The 14,969-nt window shown below is 36.7% G+C and overlaps 1 protein-coding gene and 1 pseudogene across 6 annotated transcripts in view; one reads left to right on the plus strand and one right to left on the minus strand.

The window, feature by feature from the left end:
- The first annotated feature begins 628 nt into the window (after positions 1-628).
- Positions 629-14,969, plus strand: part of POU1F1 (POU class 1 homeobox 1) — a 42,058-nt gene continuing 27,717 nt past the window's right edge. For 4 of the 6 annotated variants that reach the window (XR_004287740.1, XR_004287742.1, XM_032352051.1 and 1 more), the window contains exons 1-3: positions 629-816; positions 10,590-10,804; positions 14,477-14,708. The gene's annotated coding sequence lies outside the window, so the exon portion shown is untranslated. Of the gene's footprint in view, positions 817-9,200; positions 9,287-10,589; positions 10,805-14,031; positions 14,709-14,969 lie in introns of those variants that run through there. The other 2 variants (XM_032352054.1, XM_032352065.1) reach the window with 2 other exon arrangements.
- LOC116595564 lies at positions 3,293-3,769 on the minus strand (annotated as a pseudogene).

A 14,969-nucleotide genomic window follows, 5' to 3' on the forward strand; every position in this document is an offset into this window, starting at 1 on the left:
TGCAATGAATCTAGATGCTGTGGATGACAGCAATGAAAAGGGACTGTAGATGATGTAGTTAAATGATAGGACATTTAAAGCAGAGGAGGTTTTGAGAGGAGGGGGCAGTGAATAATCTTATAGCCAGGATGAGGAACCAGGGGAAGATCTTCCTAACCCTCTAGCCCAATGTCACTTGAGGATGGAAAAGAGAACTTCTTTTGTTTTTTCTTTCCTTTTTTTTTTTTTTAAGATTTTATTTATTTATTTGACAAAGAGAGATCACAAGTAGGCAGAGAGGCAGGCAGGGAGAGAAGAGGAAGCAGGATCCCCGCTAAGCAGAGAACCTGATGTGGGGCTCAATCCCAGGACCCTGAGATCATGACCTGAGCCAAAGGCAGAGGTTTAACTGACTGAGCCACCCAGCCACCCAGGAAAAGAGAACTTCTAAACTGCAGAGGAAAGTGCTATTTCCGTGGGACAGCAGTAGCAAGTGAGAGGCACAATAAGGAAAGTAAAATGATGTAACCAAGAAAAATAAAAACAAATTGATGGCACTATATCAATCCAGCCAAAACTGACCAAGGCAAATAAGCAATGTTAAGAGATGATTTCTGAACTTTTTGGCTCCATCTGTTCCTATAAACATAGCCATGATGATTGGTCCACACAAGAGTTGAAAAACTAGTGTCCAAGTCCTCAAGAGAATCTACTTGGCACCCACCAACACACGTTCTGAAGGTGCGAAGGAGTTAACACCGGTGAAGCCATTCTTGACCAATGAGGATGGAAGTGCTTTTGTGTCCTGGGCAAATAGTCCGGACATGCATTCATAAGGTAATTAAGAATATCCTCTGGAATGTAGTACTAGGTGGTGCCAAGAGTGATGACCAACTCCATAAGGCATCCTTGACCGGCCCTCTACCTTCCTTATTCCACTTGGCTTGTTCCCCACTCTTGCTCCCTGGCACCCTCTCCAGATAAATTACCTGCCTGCAAGCCTTTGTCTCAGGCTCTGCTTTTAAAGGAAGCCAAGCTAAGTATGTAATTATAATATTTCTGTAGCCTGGTTACATACAGACATATGTGTATAGTTAGACATAGATCTTATAATAGCTCTTACTGTGATCATTTATATGCACTTTGTGTACCTTTAGAAGTTCCAAAACTTAAGAGAACCTGATAACTTAGTCATGTGGTTTCAGTTGAAGAGGATAATTTGATGAAATGTTTAAAAGATTTATAAAATCAAGATCTTAAATCTTAAGCAAGGCTATGATAGCTTCTCTTTGTGCAAAAGAGGTCTCAGATGCTAAAGATACTGCCAGAAGTCTAGCCACATTTTTAAGGGGCACAGAGAACTTTCAGACTTCCTTGGGATTTTTTAAGAACTTTGGAAATAAACAATCCAGAAAGCTGAGGGTGATGGGCTCTGGGCCTCAGAGCAGCAGAGCCCGAGGTCTCAGGGATCCCGACGAGGGGTATGTAGTCTCTCTGTGTCTCCCAGTCATTCCGTGTTGAACTTGGTCTTCTCCTCCCCCGCTATAACACAGGCACACGTCACTGATTCCTAACCCTCTCTTTGTGTCTTTGAAGTCTCGTGTGTCCATGTCCCTGGAGCTTGTCAACTGAATCTCCAACTTCAGTAGCATCATGTTGCTCATTTTCTCCCCAAAACTGGGTTATTTCCCTTTATTCAGTTTGGTCTTTCTTACACAAGGAAACCCAGAACAAATATTTCAAAACCTGTCTGTACTTTTTCTGAGAGTGAAGAGACAGGTTAAAAAAAAAAAAAAATCTTTTGCTTATTAATTCATAATGACAAAATAACCAAAAAAAGGGGGGAAGGACTCACGAATCAATTAGCCAACATGCTATTATTCAGTAATGACTATTTTCTCCTATTTTGAAATGTTTCTTGGGGAAAGATTCCCAGAAGTGGAATACTGGAATAGAACTATATATAAAAATTATTATACAAATTTATAATTTATAATATATATATATATATGTGCACTGTGTTTGATGCCCACTAGCAAATTGAACACCTTACATTACTCACAAGAAAGCAATAAACATACTAGTTTGTCTTCATTATGGCTGGCATTTTTTTTTTTAAAAGAAGTTGCTGATTTAATAGTAAAAATGAAAATAAGAACTGACCACACAACCATTAACGTTCTTTTACAACTGCTGCTACTGGATAATGATATTCTGTAATATTTCTAAATTATTTTTATTAACAGGCAAGTGGAAACAGCCCACTGTTTGTGTACAGTGTTCATTTGAAACAAAAATTATTGTTTAATTATATCATCATCCATTGAGAACAGTCATCTGAACAATTTACAAACAAGGCTCCTCATTATCTGTAAAAGTTGAGTGTAATCAATTAAGTTAAATGCTTCACTGATGCTGAAAGAATTGTCCCCTAAATATTTATTCTGATTACCTGCCATGAGACTAATGTATACATAGCTAAGGCATGAGCTTCCGAATGACAACCTTGTACAGATTGGTCTCTCTAAACCTTAGCATTCAACAGTTAACTATGACCACAACGTTTGTTTAGTATCAGTCAGTATTGACTAATAATATGAACAGCAGATTAAAATGACTGAACATGTTGGATCATTAGAAGCAAGAAGTTTCTTCTCTTTCCAGAGCATGAGGTGAGTTTAATCTGCACAAAGTTAAGTCCTTGGGAATTAGAGCTGAAAGCACTTTCGGTGTTAGTTCCATATTTAAGTAGTGATGCTTTTGTGAGCATTCTAGTTTGTCTTCAAATGGCCAGGAGAGAATTGGGATACAAACAAAGTGTGTCTCTGAATTATTCCAGTCTGTATCTGCACGAAAATCTATAGATCTAATTTTAATCTTCCTTTTGAACTTCAGGATTCTATATTCAATTACCTACTGGCTGTTCATAAGAGACTGAAATTCAAAATACGCAAATTAAATTTTTATCTTTCAACCCATACACTTGCCTATCCCTGGTATTTCCCGTCTCCTTGAGTGGCTCCAGCCACTTCCCCTTTGCCTAATCCAGAAACTCCATTACCACCCTTGACTTCTCTCCCTACCTCCGTCTATATGTTGTGCTAATTATGATCTTCCATCTATTCTAACTTTATGCTGTCATCCAATATTTACTGAGCATCTAAGAAAGTGGTAAACCAGTGCTTCACAGACTTTAATGTGTATACAAATCACTTGGATCTTGTTTGGCTACTAATGCAGTAGTTCTAGAATTCTGCATTTTTTTTTTTTATCATGAAAAAACTGTATTTAGATTTAGCCAGCTGGACTCAGTTTAGATGATCCCAATTTTGTTGGCAACATCCAAAGCATCATAGTCAGGAGCCACCCGAACGTATGCCTTCTTCTCTCCATCAGGCCTGATTAAGGTGTTGACCTTGGCTACATCAATGTCATAGAGCTTCTTCACAGCCTGTTTGATCTGGTGCTTGTTGGCCTTGACATCCACAATGAACACAAGTGTGTTGTTGTCTTCTATTTTCTTCATGGCTGACTCAGTAGTCAGGGGGAACTTGATGATGGCATAGTAGTCAAGCTTGTTTCTCCTGGGGGCGCTCTTTCGAGGGTATTTGGGCTGCCTTCAGAGACGCAGAGTCTTGGGTCGTCGGAACGTAGGTGATGTGCGGATCTTCTTTTTTTTGTGACTGTGGACGCCTTTCAGCACCGCTTTCTTGGCTTTCAAAGCCTTTGCTTTGGCTTCGGCTTTGGGAGGGGCAGGGGCTTCCTTCTTAGCTTTCGGCGCCATCTTCGTAAGAGGGGAGAATTCTGCATTTTTAATAATCTCACAGGTGATGCCCATTCTGCTTCGTCCATAGGTTATACTCTTGAGTAGCAAGGTGCTAGGAAATCTTCTAGGAGCCAGGAATACTACAGTGCCACAAAGTTCTGACCCTGAGCATCTTACATTCTAATGAAGGGAGTCAGAAAATATACAAATATATTGAGGAAAATGAGCATTCTGAAAATATAAAGCAGAGTAAAGGGGTACAGTATGAATGTGAAGCTGTTCTAGTGTGAAACACGCGTAGACGACACATAAATGAGCATAGCTATGTTCTAATAAAATGTATTTACCAAAACAGGTGATGAGCCAGATTTGGCCGCCCAGATCTAGAAGGCTTTTCTAATGTGTTGTTCTAGAGTGTTGACCAGGATATATTAACTAAAAAGCATGTATTTCATTTACACTGAGGGATACCGAATAAATAAACAAATATTCACTCAGTAGAGTTTATTTTTTCACATTTTTAAAAAAAAATATTTATTTATTTGAGAGAGAGAGGGAGAGAGGGAGTTGTGGGGGAGCGACAGGAGAGGGAGAGGGAGAAAGGGTTTCCCAAGCAGACTCCTCACTGAGCACCGAGCCTGTTGTAGGCTTTGATCTCACAACCCCAAGATCTTGACTTGAGCCAAAATCAAGAGTCAGACACTCAACTGACTGAGCCACCCAGGTGCCCCTATTTTTTTTTTTTCACGTACTTTTTGATAACAAATTTTATGCTAACAAGTTTAATGTAGGCTTTGATATTGCAAATTTTGAAGATACTTTATATTACAGCATAACTTTTCTTTGTTTTATAAACATTATTTTGTTTCCTCATGTATCTGTGGTTTCAGTGGTAAGATTATTTAGATAAAATAATAAAATAAATGTTACATTTTTTTCTTGAGAACTGAAACAAATAATTATCACTTACCCATGATGCAGAGTTTATTCCAAGGAGTTTTACCATGGAGTATAATTTTTTATTAGTCAATAAATTCAGTATATTTGCAAATCCCTTTCTTAAGAAATGCCACTTTAAGGGTTTTCCAGGTACCAGGCAAGAATTTGAAAAACTATCTGCCCTCTTTCTATTTGTCCTAGAAACACATTCAGTGTGTATTCTGTGTGCTTCTCCCTCTCTCTTTCTCTCCCCCTCTCTGTGTATTTGTGTGTATGGAGATATATATATATAGATAGATAGGTAGATAGATAGATAGATATAGATATATTTGATCATCTCTGTATAATTCATTAAAGTACTCAGAAGTCAAGCTTTGACTTTTTATTACAGATATTATTTAAAAATAATATTAGACTTGTTTCTAAGAAATATTAAACTTGTTTCTATTTTCCTGATGAGAACATTCTCAGATAAATCTTCACAATTCCTTTTGTTTTCTAGGCTCTAGGTGTGTGGTAGTGCCACCTGCTGGTGGACTTGAGGCAAATGTCAGTATCATGAATAAAAGCAATCTACATGGAGAGCCAGATGAACGTTAAGGACCTAGAAAATTAAATAAGGTTGAGCACTATTCAAGATGCATAGAAGTATTTCACCTAAATTGAATTTTATTTTTTAAACATTTATTTTTAAATGCAGTAAAATTGTCTATCTCAGACCTTTAGTCAACTTTTTGGGGATAGTAAAACTTTAAACTTTCTAATGAGAAATTTACAACTTTAGGTACCAAAATTGTTCTTATTCAACTTTTTTTTTTACAATTTTTATGAAATGTCTTTATATTTCTCAACTTTCTTGAGCAGAATAGTAAGAGGACAATTTATCTGATGCACACACACTGATAGCAATCAGACCTTCAATCAACTTCCCACTTGATTTCCCAAGTCAGCTGATGAATGATCACTGCATGTGTGGTACTAGCCTCTCTCTTTCCCTGCAGTTTTCTTTTCCTAACCATTTGTATTCATGGAAACCACCTAAACAATCAACAGAAACTTGAAACTGCTTTTAAAATAACATTTAAAAATAATCAGGGGGGAAGTATTCGTGTCAGTTTGCAAAAAGCTTTGCAATTTAATGCTAGAGTGTGTGTAGAAAGAGGAGAGAAGACTAACTTCTACCTCAGAAAGTCTTTTTTTTTCTTTTTTCTTTTTTTAAAGATTTTATTTATATATTTGAGAGAGAGACTGAGAGAGAGAGCATGAGAGGGGAGAAGGTCAGAGGGAGTAGCAGACTCCCTGTGGAGCTGGAGCCCGATGTGGGACTCCATCCTGGGACTCCAGGACCATGACCAGAGCTGAAGGCAGTTGCTCCACCAACTGATCCACCCAGGTGCCCCAGTTTTGTTTTGTTTTTTCCTTAATTAACAAATGAACCAAAAGGTTTGGTGCCATATATTAACTCACAGTAACTGACTTTCATTTACTCCATTCCTCCAACTCTTTTGAATAATAATTAACTACCATCTTCCAAGAGCAGAAGAATATGTAGAAGAGAAATGGCAAAGCAGACTCACTCTGGGGGTGAAATTGGAGACAAAATTTGCATAACTGTAGTAGTTTTGTCATGCCAACTTTCTGAGCATTTCTAGAATCTCCGGCAACTGTCCCCCATCTAGTGTCTATGTCTTCATGGTGCACCGCACTAACACGACTTTGCTACTAAAGTGCTAAATACGTGGGATATTCACTGTCTCCTTGATGCAGTCATCAATATGCCTTCCGTGGACTAAAGACCACAGTACCACTCGCTGTTTCCCTTTGGCTAAATGCCAATATTTCAATATTTCTTTTTTTAAACTCTGCTTTTAATTGTCAGATTTTAAGTGCTTTGCAGTAACTTACTTCAAATTCCTTTAAAAACATTGTGGGCATTCTTTTTTTTTTTTTTTTTTTAAAGATTTTATTTATTTATTTGTCAGAGAGAGAGCAAGCGAGAGAGCAAGCACAGGCAGACAGAGTGGAAGGCAGAGTCAGAGGAAGAAGCAGGCTCCCTGCGGAGCAAGGAGCCCGATGTGGGACTCGATCCCAGGACGCTGGGATCATGACCTGAGCCGAAGGCAGCTGCTTAACCAACTGAGCCACCCAGGCGTCCCCATTGTGGGCATTCTTTAAACATATTCAGTAAATAAATATCTATTCTAGCTTTTTTTTTTTTTTTTTTTTTTTTTTTTTACATGGAAGGTATTTTTCTGGAAAACGATCAGTAAGGCTAGTGACTTACGAATTCTTGGCTAAGGCTTTGCATGGTTGCATCACAATCTTTGCTTAAACTAAAAGGAGTAATAGGAATGTGAGCATTTTATCTACCTGATGGGTTAGAGCCAGGTTATGGGGAAGTTTCAAGCTCTTGTGGGCCCCCTGGAAGTCTATAATTTGTTTATTGCTTTTTCTATCCCAGACCAGAGCTGCCCCTATGGGAATTTATAGTGAAGGTACCAGAACAGCTCTCACCTTAATTTCTATTCACATCACAGCCCACTTTGACAAAACAAAGAATATCTATTTTTTTAAAAAATGTTATTCATTTATTTGAGAGAGAGCGAGTACATGAGCAGGGGAGAGAGAGAGGGAGAATAAGACTCCCTACTGAGCAGGGAGCCTGATGCGGGGCTCGATGAGAGAATGAATAGAGCAGAATGAAAAATGTAGCAGAATGAAAATGTAGCAGAATGAAAAATGAGTCCTAATTTAGTGAAAAGTGCTTGCTTTTATGATAGAAGATTATCTGCTATAGATAATAGAGATAGAGATACAGATATCTATAGATAGATATATATAATAGATGATAGATATAGATAGAAGATAATCTGCAGGAAGATGATGACACATTAACTCCTCGGGTGTTGTTGATGCTTATTATGATGGACACATGGTCACAGACTAATTCAAAGACTGAAAGGGCTGGCTGTGATTTGCTTAAGGGCAAGAGTGCCTACAGTATTGGTGGATGTGAATGCCCAGGAAATGTCTGATGGCCAAATGCCAGAACCTGGGACCTAAAAAGGCACACTCAGGGGCGCCTGGGTGGCTCAGTGGGTTAAGCCGCTGCCTTCCGCTCAGGTCATGATCTCGGGGTCCTGGGATCGAGTCCCACATCGGGCTCTCTGCTCAGCAGGGGGCCTGCTTCCTTCTCTCTCTCTCTGCCTGCCTCTCTGCCTACTTGTGATCTCTCTCTGTCAAATGAATAAATAAAATCTTTAAAAAAAAAAAAAAGGCACACTCAGTATCTCCTAAGTTCTCAGGATCCTGTGCTGCGATATACACAGACACAGGTTTTCATCCATTTGCTTACTTAAGCTGAGATCAGTGCTGGTATAATTTGCTATTCCAGATACCAACTTGGTATATAAAATGGTTTTTCTTCCTTTTTATCATTTTATTTTTTCATCATAATAAATATTTTCTTTAATCCCTAACCCCTATTTCTCTCATTCCCTGACCCAGCTCCCTCCTGGTAATAGTTTGTTCTCTATCGTTTTTTTTCTCGATCCATTTTTTGGTTTGTCTCTTTTTTCTTCATTCACTTTGTTTCTTACACTCACATATGAGTGAAATTATATTGTATTTGTCTTTCTCTTATTTCGCTTAGCATTATACTGTCTCCATTCATGTCATTGCAAATGACAAGATTTCATTCTTTTATATGGCTGGGTGGTATTCCATTTTATATATATATATAGTTTCAATCTGAATAAGAATGTGAATATATATATAAATTAGTTATATATATGTACATCTCTTCTTTTAATTTCATTTTTTAAATTTAAGTTCAATTAATTAACATATAATGTATTATTGGTATCAGAGGTAGAGGTCAGTGATTCATCAGTCTTATATAATACCCATATGTGCTCTTAACATCACGTTCCCTCCTCTCTGTCCATCACTCAGTACACCTAGGGAGACAAATACACTCAGAATAGTAAAAAAATATTTTTACCATCAGAGGGAGTATTTACTAATTTTCTTATTAGTTTCAGTCATATTTTGATCTAATACTTTGCAAGATGTAGAAATGCGAGAGTATTGATTGGTTCTTCCCTCAAATAACAACAATATATTCTATAAATACATTTTTCTCTCATTGACATCTTCTGTATCCCCAAAATCCAACATTTTCTGGGTTACATTTGACCTATGGCAATGTTTTGGCAATATGTGTAATTTGAGAGGAAACTGCAAACATATTTCAAGTAAACATGTAGATAACTTGAGTCTTATGAGACATCAAGTAAACATGTAGATGACTTGAGACTTATGAGAAAGGACTAAGTACTAGCTTTGGAGAATGCTTCAGTCTAGGGACATATTTGTAGGGTTGGGGTGTAGGATATCATGGTAACATTGATGGTCTAATATTTTTAGTTCAAGTCCTTTTTCACAGTAATATTTTGGCTTAAGCCTGTGTCATCATGCATTTATTTATTGTCTTGTTCCACCATAAAATTTGCAGCTTTCTAAGACTGTGATACTACTTGGGTTATTGACAACACCAGTAATAATCACTTATCTGATCAACTGGAATATGTCACTATCCGTGTAAGTGTGTGAACTTTGAAACCATTTATGGACAGATGGTAGAGAATTCTCTAATACAATACAATTTGCACTTTGTTTAGTGTATGCTGCTAGTACATTCAGTTTTATATTTATACCTGACTAATTTTAGTTATGATTTTACTTTAAAATACACTTCAAGCTCTTTTAAATCCTGAAATCCAAAACATTCTGGCACAATCTCATGGACTACCGTGTTTTTTCATATTGTGTCTTTTTCTGTGCATTTTCTCTCTTCCAGTTCTGGTTAGAGATACTACATGTAGCCAGGTATTGTTTTTAAAAATAGTAAAGATTATTCAGTTATCCAATAATCTTGGACACTAATGATGGTTAATAGCTGAATCAGTTAAGGTTCTCTACAGAAAGAGATGCATAGAATCATAGAGTGGGTGTATGTGCACACACGTGTGTGAGCGAGCCTGCACACGTGCATGACTTTAAAGGAATTGGCTCAGGTGCCTGTGGGGTCTAGCAAGTCTGAAATCTGTAGCGCAGCCAGCCTATTGGAAACTCAGACAGAAGTTGATGTTGCAGACTTGAGGCGGAATTTCTTTTTGTCTGTGAAATCTCAGTTTTTGCCCTTAAAGACTTCAATTAATTGGGTTAGGTAATAACGTTATTGAGGATCATCTCCTTTTCTTAAGGTCAACTGTAGATGTTAACCACAGCTACAAAATACCTTCATAGAGACCTAGGTCAGTATTTGATTAAATCACCAGTCACTATAACCTAGCCAAGTTAACATAAAAAAGTAAACATCACAGTAGCTAGTGGAATTGATTTCTCCTTATTGCCATTTTTTTTCTGTACTACTTTTCCCAAACCTTTGAAAGAAAAGACAAAATATTAGAGTCCTGGGGGTGGTGCTATTTTTGAAAAGCTGCTACACTTAAAGTTCTGTTAAGATGAAGTAACTCCCATTAAAGAATGAATTGTTATTTGTCTTTTGTTGCACAAAATGATTTGGGGGGGAAAAAACAGAGAGGAGTGAATGCTCTAAAAAATGGAATGACTAATGCAAAAGACACCACAATGGAAAGAAAAAAGACTATGTTTTTAACAAGCCCAAAAAATAGAAGCTTTCAAAGAGTAATTATTCAAATGAAGGAAATGAATTGGTTGACTTAGGAATTATGATACTCATACCCTGTTCTTTTTCTTCTGTTTTTTCTTATGGAGGCAATAGAGATGAGGGAATATTTAGTTAGACTAAACAAACACTTGAGAAATATACATTTGTTTCACTTTCTAAATAAGAGTTTCTCATTTCTACATCCCACAGATGGAATTCCTTACACCTGCTCGAGTTATCATGGTGGCTCCGTTCAACTAGACTCTGAATGTGTGCATGCCTCCTCAGGATTCACCAATGCAAAGTCTCTGAGATGCAAATATCATGAGCTTTTATCAGCAACCCCAGATGGTAGATGGATTTATTGTTAGAAGACTTCTCAGAGAAGATCTCTGATACTATCTCAAGACTGCAAGGAACAGACAGTCAACTACTAACTCTTCCTCCACTCCCACCACAACCCCACCCACCCAACTCTACTTCCTTCTTTCTCTTCTTTTTTCTGTAACTTCTATGCTGTGGCCAAGTGCTCAGGTGGTAATGACATGCTAGTTTTCATAAAAAGAACTGTGGGACTAGGTCGAAAGCCTACTTCTGAAAAGCGTTCCAGAACTAAGAATCTACCATCTAAGTAATTTGCTGAATTCTTGGAGGTCTCGATAACTTCAAAAGTCCTTTCGGGCTTTAATTTTCTTTAGCAATGCTAGCATGATTGTTACTCATGTTACTCATTTTTCATAGTTCCTTCCTGTATGCCAGACTTCAAAATTAGTCGATTATATTTATATCCATGGAAGGGGAGGACTGCTGAAATTGCATATATAATAATATTGACAGTACATTTGATACTCTTCCATATTTATCTCAGATCAAAAATTAAGACAGATCAAACAAAAGAATTACATAGTTGAAAGGCAAAAAGAAAAAAAAGAATGGCCAATAGATAAATGCTATAAATCAGCAGTAAACATCCTCCTTAACAAGAAAAAGAATGAATTAAAATGCAATAGTCAGATACCATATTCTTTCTATGAATATATTATTCAATTTCTCAAGGGTATGTTGAGAACTTCACACTTCTGAACAGCGAGTAAAAGTATAAATTTAAAGGTCCCTTAGAGAATATAATTTGGCAGTATGTATTGCAACTCCTAAAATGTTCCTCAATTTTCAACAACCCATTTGCATTTTCATAACAGTCTAGTCTAAGGAAGTAACCATAGACATTAACAAATATTGATAAACAAAAATTTTCATGAGTGCATATGTATAATTAGTCAAATATTGAAATTGTCCTAAATATTCAGTAACAAGTTAACATTACCAAATATAATATATATGATGAAATATTATATAGACTGTTAAAATGTCTTTATTAGACTTTTTAAAGACATGGAGAAATACCTACCCATGTTATTAAATAAAGGTGATGTAAATATATATGGAGAGAAATTATTAACCAAATTTTATTTATTTGGCTAATTAAACACATATGTCCTAGTAGTGATTATTTTTGTTTTTTGTTTTTAGTAATTGAGGTATAATTGTCATATAACATATTAGTTTCAGGTGATGTATGACATAGTGATCTGCTATTTAAATATACTGCAAAATGATCACCTTCGTAAGTCTATTAAACATCCCTGTCCATAATAGTTATGATGTGTTTTTTTTCTTTGTGATGGGAACCTTCAAGATTTACTCTCTTAGTAAGTTTCATATATGTAATGCTGAATTATTAATTATAGTCACCATGCTTTACATTACTTGCCAATGGTTTATTTTATTTTTTTAAAGATTTTATTTATTTATTTGACAGACAGATCACAAGTAGGCAGAGACGCAGGCAGAGAGAGAGGGGGAAGCAGGCTTCCTGCTGAGCAGAGAGCCGGATGTGGGACCCGATCCCAGGATCCTGAGATCATGACCTGAGCAGAAGGCAGAGGCTTTAACCCACTGAGCCACCCAGGCGCCCCATTTTTCCCCCACTGGTTTATTTATTTTGCAACTGAAGTGTGTATCTTTTAACCCACTTCACCCATTTCACCCACCCTGTGACAACCATTAATCTCTGTATCTATAAAACTATTTTTTTAATTCCACATGTAAGTGAGATCATCTTTGTCTTATTCTACTTAGAATAATGCTTTTGAGGTCCATCCAATTGAAAAATCAAACACTGTAGGTTTTAAATTTTAAATATTTAGCTCAAATATTAAATTCAATAAAATTTTACATAGCTCTCACAATCTAATTAATAAAAGGAAGAAACTCCGTGCACTTTTTGATCAATATTTTTAAAAATATTTTTAAAATAGTCACTTCCTAAGTCACTGTAGGCAATCTGGATGGTGGATAGGTAGTTTTTATTTTAATTCCCATTAATCTTTGGAAGGTGAATGTCACTGCCCTCTACCATACTTTGTATGTATTCTTAGCCTGGCAGTTATAAGCTATCTCACCAGGATGCCCAAATTAAATATTCCCACCATCCATTTTTAAATTCTTTGTCAGAACATACCTCTTCCATGTCCATTTGGGTTTCTGTGTCATGCTACATAAATCTTACAAGTAATGGTTATAATGGGTCATAACTGCTTCCTCAACCATGCCAGACCCCGTATCCCAGTTTACCCAGTTCACACCTGGTACACAGTACAATTTTTAAAAGCACTACTTTTTTTCTAAAAGCTATCCATATTTGGATAATAAATTATGTGGTCACCCTAATCATAAGAGAAGGAGACTATTTTAATAAACGGATAGCCGGTGATAATCATCAAAGTCTTGTGAGTGGAGACACCTAGGAAGTAAGAAAGTCATGTTCAGTAATATCGTGTGAGCTGCTATGAATTAGCCTTCGGATAGCACTAGTTGTGTTATTGACTCAGTGCCAGAAGTGACATTTCTGTGTTCTTCCACCATTGACTCATTCTGTTTTTACCACTTGACTAAAATAACTTTTTGAACCTTGATTTCCTCATCTGTACATGAAGACTGGTATCAACTGCCAAAAGTGGATTGTGAATTGAATAAAACTATAGAAAAGAAAACTATGGAAAAGAAAACATGCAGCATCAATTTACAAAGATCTGCCTCTTTTTGGTTACACTTATTTTGGTTACTTCTGTTTTTTAATTGATTTGTCTCTTTCTTTCACACTTTCACAAGGTATCATAATGTATTCCACATCTTCCTAAGAAGCCTGATTTCCATTTAGCCAACAGAGTTAAGTTTGATCCTTTTATACTTCCCATGAAATCATTCATTTCAGGTACAATCTTTTAGAATTTAATGCTCAATGTTAATTGAAGAATTGCTCTTTCTCCAAGCTCTGCTTTCACTAAGTGGGATAACACAGCATTGCAAGTGACCATTTAAAATCAACAGATGCACCCCCTCCAGGATCTTGCTCCTCCAAAAATGGTGCATGAGGCCTGGGAGTAGGTGGACACAGACATGAGGCTTACTCATCTCAAATACGTAATTTTAAAAATGTAGTAAAAATCATTATTGTGGAGAGAAGTACATATGAAGAGATGTTGAGAGGATTGTATGATAGTTATTCTTAACCAATTTTTTAAACAATTACTTATTCAACAAGTTCCAGCCCTCCTCCACATCCAAGATTATTTATTTGGATAAAGTGAGATTTAAGTTTTTTTGTTTCAAGTCGGTATTTGAAAATGGTAGTATAATTAGGATATTGTCATGGTGGCCTTGAAGACAAGCAAGAAGGCAGGCTAGTTGCTTACTATGTTTCTTCCAACAACCCCCCCCCCCCCGCCGCAGTTTTTCTAATTATGTCTTCTATTTCTGTCAGCCTAGAATGTCTTTCCTTCTGTTCAAGTACTACTCATTCTTCACAGCTGAATTCCAGCCTCAAGCTCTCCATAAATAATTTTCACAATGACTTCAACTCGAAAAATATTTTCCATTTGCAATCATCTTTAAATAACCTTAGAATTTAGGGTAAAATACTTTATGGAAATGTTTATTTACATTTTCTCTTCTCTTTCTCCATCTTTTCTTTCCATCTCTTCAAGTGATTTCATAAAGCTTGAGGCAAGATGTTTTCTGGATTATGTTTCCAAAAGTCTAGATGGTGAGCCTTCAAACTCTCCGGGCTGAGAGGACAAAGTGGTGTTTGGTACTGGGAGAAAAGAGGACTTGCAATGATTCCCTGGCAGGACCCAAGGCCTTCAGGATGGACACCAGAGCCTGAGGAGTTTCAATCCTTACCCAGAGCTCTGAGCCAAAGATACCTGTGTCTCTAATATGGCAGAAACACAACAACGAAGCCTTGAAGGGACTATTCCAGCACCCCAGGTGTGGTACAGATTCCCCTCTATTGGTTTCTATTATATAGAGTGTTTACCTTCCTTCCTTCCTTGCTTCCTTGCTTCTTTTCTTTCTTGTTCCTTCCTTCCTTCCATCTTTAGCTCAGCTACACATATAAAGAAACCTTTATTTTATGCAGCATTTCTGTTTGTAACAGAAAGTTTTCAAGGTTATATGACTGCCATTTTTCCAGAATTCAAAGTATTAAAATTAATGTTTTTGGTGATTTTGACATAAAGGTCTTTTTAA

This window comes from Mustela erminea, chromosome 1, assembly GCF_009829155.1.
Source record: "Mustela erminea isolate mMusErm1 chromosome 1, mMusErm1.Pri, whole genome shotgun sequence".
NCBI lineage: Eukaryota > Metazoa > Chordata > Mammalia > Carnivora > Mustelidae > Mustela > Mustela erminea.